Raw genomic sequence first — 6,501 nt, forward strand, 5'->3', positions numbered from 1 at the left:
TTTTCCCTAAGATAGTATTTAAGTCAAAAATAGGTAAACAGTAGCTAGATAAGAGAGAGAGAGAGAGAGAGAGAGAGGTTTTCACTTCCCACAAAAAAAGTAATCAAGGCAAAAAATAGGTAAACAGACGCAAGAGGAGAGAGAGAGAGAGAGAGAGAGAGAGAGAGAGAGAGAGAGAGAGAGATTTCACGTCCCCCATAAAGTAATCAAGGGAAAAATAAGTAACCAAACGCAAGACGAGAGAGAGAGAGAGAGAGAGAGAGAGAGAGAGAGAGAGAGAATCCATCCTAACTCTTTGGATATTCAGCGCTTGTCTTTGGGTTCAACTGTTGCCATTTGCAACTTCCGTCGAAATTTCCTGCTCAGAATGATTAATTAGGCAAATTTATTTCATACCGACTTACATTTCGTCTTATTTCCATCCATTAAATGTATTTCCATACATTAAGGTATTTCCATACATTAAATCTTATTTCAAACCTGTGTAACTATACAATGTGAGAGGCCATAAGCATTTCATTACAAAATAAACTATCTACATAAATACACTTATACATAAGTCGCACCAATAATAATAATAATAATAATAATAATAATAATAATAATAATAATAATAATAATAATAATAATAATAATAATAATAATAATAATAATAATAATAATTTGCTTTCGTTGATCTAAATATAAAACAATATAAATTGTACTTGGTGGTTAGTCACTTATAGTGGGAGGAGGCCAGGATGGAGAGAGGGTATGGGGCTAGCAACTTCATCCCAAATAACTGTCGAAAGCTTGATCTTATTCTGAATTCAATTTTGGAGACATTAGAGAAAAAAATCCTACACTCCTCGTACAGGGATTTGAATCTATATGTGTATATATATATATATGTATATATATATATATATATATATATATATATATATATATATATATATATATATATATATATATATATATATATTATATTTATATATAATATATATACATATATATGTATATACATATATTTTAAATATATTCTTCCTAAATTTACGACTTCAGCAAAAGAAAATAAATGAAGTAACGACCAATGTGAATATTAAAATAGATGTTTCAGAAAGATTCTTTTACATAAAGCAAAATTGGTAGACGAACCTTGCCAGGAAGGAAAAAGGAGAATTAAAAAAAAAAATCCTTTTTTCCCAAAAGTTTTTTTTTAATCTGACCCCTTTCTTTCTGAAACACTTCCCTTTGCCTTTTCTCTGCCCTTTTCTACTCAATTTTTTGTTTCCAAATTGCTCCTACTTTTTACATCGAAGGAACACTCGACTTTATATCCCTTTGTGGACCCAGTGTTATTGGTTTTATGAATATATTATATATATATATATATATATATATATATATATATATATATATATATATATATATATATATATATATATATATATATATATATATATATATATATATATATATATATATATACTGTATATATATATACATATATATATATATATATATATATATATATATATATATATATATATATATATATATATATATATATATATATATATATATATACATATATATATATGTATACATATGTATGTATAATAATAAACATGTGTGTATAAATATAAACATATATACAGTATATATAAACATATATAACATATATATATATATATATATATATATATATATATATATATATATATATATATATATATATATATTTTGTCACAATGCGTATCAAGTACCTGGTTATTACACAACTAATCACAAAATTAAAAAATTTACCACACTTCAGCCAGATACCTGAACTCTCATAACAATAAGAATTACGACCGTGTACTCTAAAGGTACCAGTGATCCCTTATAAAAGCTCATTAATCACATGAAAAATCAAACTAAGTTTATCAAGACTAGTGTGAGGTATCAATAGTTAAACAAGAAATATACTAGAGTAAAAGGGCGTCACTCCATCAAACAACTTTAACTGTTTACCTGGTCTTAATTCACTTCAGCAACACTAAAGGAATAAAACATGTTTACCACTTTGCCTTAAGCACACAATTAATCCAATTCACTGGTGGTCAATAAATGAAACACTGTTTTTAAACATTTTAAATGCAAAAATTTATTGTTAAATTCAAAATTTATAATCAAAATTCAGTCTGAAAAATTTACTCTTGCTTGAAAACAACACAAAAATTTAATTAATTCTTGAGTTAAATTATTAAACAAAACTAAATCCCAAAACTTTAATTTATCAAGAAATTAAGTTAATCAAGCAAAATTTAAACTATAAAGAATTACTCAAGATTTGAAAAGAAAATCTTAATAAATGAAAATTAAACCAAGTATACAATGTTAAATTATCATGAAATATTCAAAATGCTAAGTAAAAAAAATGTTAAATTACAAATATATAAAATGTGAAAAATCAAGAGATTGCAAACACAAGAACACACAAAATACACAAAAGATTTATCAATAATTATTTCACTCAGGCAAAAATTTCCCTAGTATACCTTATTATACCATGGTAATAATAAGTAAATTTCACTTTACCTTACACAAGCTTGTGAAAACCTTTGTAAAATCACTTGCAGCTGCTTTAGATTCACTAAACACACTTTTTTATCTGGCGCCATTACCAAATTTTTACACTTTTCCTACACTCAAATCTCAAAAGCTAAGACTAATACCAGTGACCACAAATATATTACGCTAAAATTACTCTCTTTTGAAGAAAGAGAGAGATATGCGGGTGAACCAATATGAACGGTCTCTTAAATCAGGATGAGTAAATCTGAGGATTCCAGTATGAAATTAAACAATCATATGACGTCATTAAGGCAAAACGTTTTGAATGCAATCGTGACAATACATGATCAGAGCAATGCAATGTTAAACATGACGCAACTGCCATGAGCTTCAGTGCAACACTTGTTCACATTTCTCAAAAGTACACATCTTTACCAAAAAAATCGTATGGAACACGTAACAATGTGAAATCATTCATCTTCTTCTCGTATGAGACAAAGCTTTTACAGAAATCTTAACAGGATCAAAACTGGCTAGTTATGATTGGCATATTTTAAAAACACAACGAAAAACCCAGAATTGGTTTCCAGAATGGATCAGCAATTGTTATTCCCGACCTGTCAGAGCTTTATCTAAACTGGTGACAGATGGCACATCTGGTCTAAAACTTGAATCTCTTTCTCCCACTACTACGCTATTATCAGGAAAGATATTATTAATTCTAAATTACACTGTTAAGTTATCTCAACCACTAACTCTTTTGAGATCTGACATCATATATACTACATATGATATTTCAACAATATTATTATTACACATAAAACATGATAAACAGAAGAGTAAATATATCAAAACTACAGGATGATATACATAATACAAGGCAACATCATGAAATAATATATATATACATATAAACATAACACTGGATCCACAAAGGAGTACAAAGTCGAGTGTTCCTTCGATGTAAAAATTAGGAGCAATTTGGAAAAGGAAATTCTGCAAAAAAAAGGCAGAGAAAAGGCAAGAGGAAGTGTAACTGGAAGAAAGGGGTCAGATAAAAAAAAAAACTTCGGGGAAAAAAATATTTTTCTTTTTTAATTCTTCTTTTACCTTCCTGACAAGGTTCGTCTACCAATTTTGCTTTAAGTAAAAATATCTTTCTGCAGCATCTATTTTAATATTCTTATTTGTCGTTGTTTCATTTATTGTCTTCTGCTGAAGTCGTAAATTGAGGAAGAATATATTTTCGTAATCGACTTCCTTTGCTGAAGTCATAACTAAGAAGAATTTTACAGCTGAAAATGATGTTGGGTTTAGAACAAAATGTCGTAAGCTAAGACATGTAAATAAAAAAAATGGATGAATAAAAGAATAAATAATTGAATATATAAACAAATAAAAAATTAGTTTTCAATAGATAAACAAAGTAAATAAATTTTTCATATATAAACAAATAAATAAACAGATAAATAGATAAATAAATAAAAAATAAATTTCGAATTTCCTCTAATGAGGTTTATGTAAAACAATTATGTCCAGGGATAAACTTACATTTATTATTATGGTATAATAATAAATGTAAGATAAATAAAAAACTCGAACGATTATATTTAATATATAAACATTCACACCTTACCATCTATTCAACGCAAATCGGCCAACCACACGTTAAAATGGAAAATACAATCTTTACCTCAACCGAGTTCATAATGACCACCCTTTGTCTGTATCAAAAATAATTTGGTGCGCATTTCTGACCCACGTCACTGGTTCATAATCAACGGTGATTAAACACCTGTTGGAATGACCGGCCTTATCGTGACACACATTGCAAAAACAGTTTTCATTTTGGGACTGATAAAATAAACCGCTTGTCTGGGAAATGTTTTCTCTTTTCAGATCACGACAGACGACAAACCATTTGGCAGATCGCTTTAGATGTCAAATCAAGTGGCATGTTGTCGGACACTTGACTGCCATGTTGGATGATTCTCGAGTTCGTTGCACATTTTATAGGCTGTGAGAATCAACCTGAGTTGTAAATGTAAGACATGGAATTTTCTTTCTTCTTCTGTTTGCCTCGAATAATGTAAATTACATTTTTTCAACAAATTCAGTATCAGTTGTCTCCTTTATTAGATGGATTATAAAACAAGTAAAAAATGTGCCAAAGTTTCTTCGGCACAATCGAGTTTTCTGTACAGACGCTACGGCGCATAATCAAGGCCACCTAAAATAGATCTATCTTTCGGTGGTCTCGGTATGATACTGTATGAGCCGCGGCCCATGAAACTTTAATCACGGGCCGGTGGTGGCCTATCCTAAATCGTTGCCAGACGCACGATTATGGCTAACTCTAACCTTAAATAAAATGAAAACTACTGAGGCTAGAGGGCTGCAATTTGGTATGTTTGACGACTGGAGGGTGGATGACTAACATACGAATTTGCAGCCCTCTAACCTCAGTAGTTATTAAGATCTGAGGGCGGACAGAAAAGTGCGGACAAAAAAAAAAGTGCGGACGGACAGACAAAGCCGGCACAATAGTTTTCTTTTGCAGAAAACTAAAAGTGTCCTAAGTTTTTCTAACTATTTATTTGTTACTTCTTTTCCTCTTCCTCAAGCTGCATCGGTTCCTCCTCTTAAAAAGAATCCTCCCATTTTCCTCCAAGTCTCTCTTTCCTTCCCCATCTCCTTTTTATTCACTCTTTTCGTATTCCCTTCATTTCCTCTTTCTCCATTAACCTCTTTATCTCTGCCTCTTTTCATTAATTTCTACCGTTTATTTAGCGATCCGCATTAAAAAATGTTAGTCATAATAAAAACCAAATCTCTGAATGAAAAATCAACTCTTCTCCACAGAAAAACTGAGAACTTGTAAAGAAGAAAACAAAAAACTTTATAATTATTATTATTATTATTATTCAGGAGGTAAACCCCAATTCATACGGAATTTGCCCACAGGGGACATTGGCTAGAAATTCAAGCTTACAAAGAACATGGTGTTCTTTTGCAAGAAGTTAAAGAAGATAATGTGAAATACAGAATGAAGAGAGCAGTTATAGGAAAAGAAAAAAAAATATTAATTAATGAGTCGATATAGCATTGAATAAAACTATAAACAAAATAGTCAAATAAAAGGTGATTTGTGTTATGGCAGTCAAGCATTGCATCTTCCCCAGGACTTTTGAGGTTCAAATTGCACAACATCCTAAGCATCTAGACAAAAAGCATTATATTCTACACAACGAAAAAACACTGAGATAAACAACTTATGATTGTCGCAAACAAGCGACAAATGATAAAAGGAATAACTTTTCCAACAGACTTGCAAGAAGGCATCGCAGAACGACAAAAAATATCATTAAAAAATAATGAGCGTTGCAAAAACAAACAGGAAAAAAGAGAGAGAGAGAGAGAGAGAGAGAGATAAAAACAGAGCAGTGACAGTGATTACATGATAAATGTGAACCCAATTTTCTGTGCAATCTATTGATGAAGTAAAATGAGAGAGAGAGAGAGAGAGAGAGAGAGAGAGAGAGAGAGAGAGAGAGAGAGAGAGAGAGAGAGAGAGAATTATAAAAACACTTCAGTGATAGTGCTCAGATGATAAATGTAAATCCGATTTCTGTGAAATCCAGAGAGAGAGAGAGAGAGAGAGAGAGAGAGAGAGAGAGAGAGAGAGAGAATTATAAAAGCACTTCGGTGAGTGATCAAATGATAAATGTAAATCCGAATTTCTGTGAAATCTAAGAGAGAGAGAGAGAGAGAGAGAGAGAGAGAGAGAGAGAGAGAGAGAGAGAGAGAGAGAGAGATTAAGCAAGCGCATAGGCAAAGATGCCGAAGCAAACCTGGAAACTCATTTGTGTTATCTATCTGTTATTCTATCATCCACCATTACCTTTATATTCGTTTTATCATATCACAAGGCTTTACTTGCAACGCATATTCAGCAATGTTCAA

General features: G+C 30.7%; 1 long non-coding RNA gene across 2 annotated transcripts in view; it reads left to right on the plus strand.

Annotated features, from left to right (window-relative positions):
- Window positions 1-5,882, plus strand: part of LOC136840348 (uncharacterized) — a 103,278-nt gene extending 97,396 nt beyond the window's left edge. For both annotated transcript variants that reach the window (XR_010853598.1, XR_010853597.1), the window contains exon 4: window positions 4,438-5,882. This is a non-coding gene — a long non-coding RNA (uncharacterized lncRNA). The remainder of the gene's footprint in view (window positions 1-4,437) is intronic.
- Window positions 5,883-6,501: the final 619 nt, after the last annotated feature.

Source organism: Macrobrachium rosenbergii, chromosome 7 (assembly GCF_040412425.1).
Source record: "Macrobrachium rosenbergii isolate ZJJX-2024 chromosome 7, ASM4041242v1, whole genome shotgun sequence".
Classification (NCBI taxonomy): domain Eukaryota; kingdom Metazoa; phylum Arthropoda; class Malacostraca; order Decapoda; family Palaemonidae; genus Macrobrachium; species Macrobrachium rosenbergii.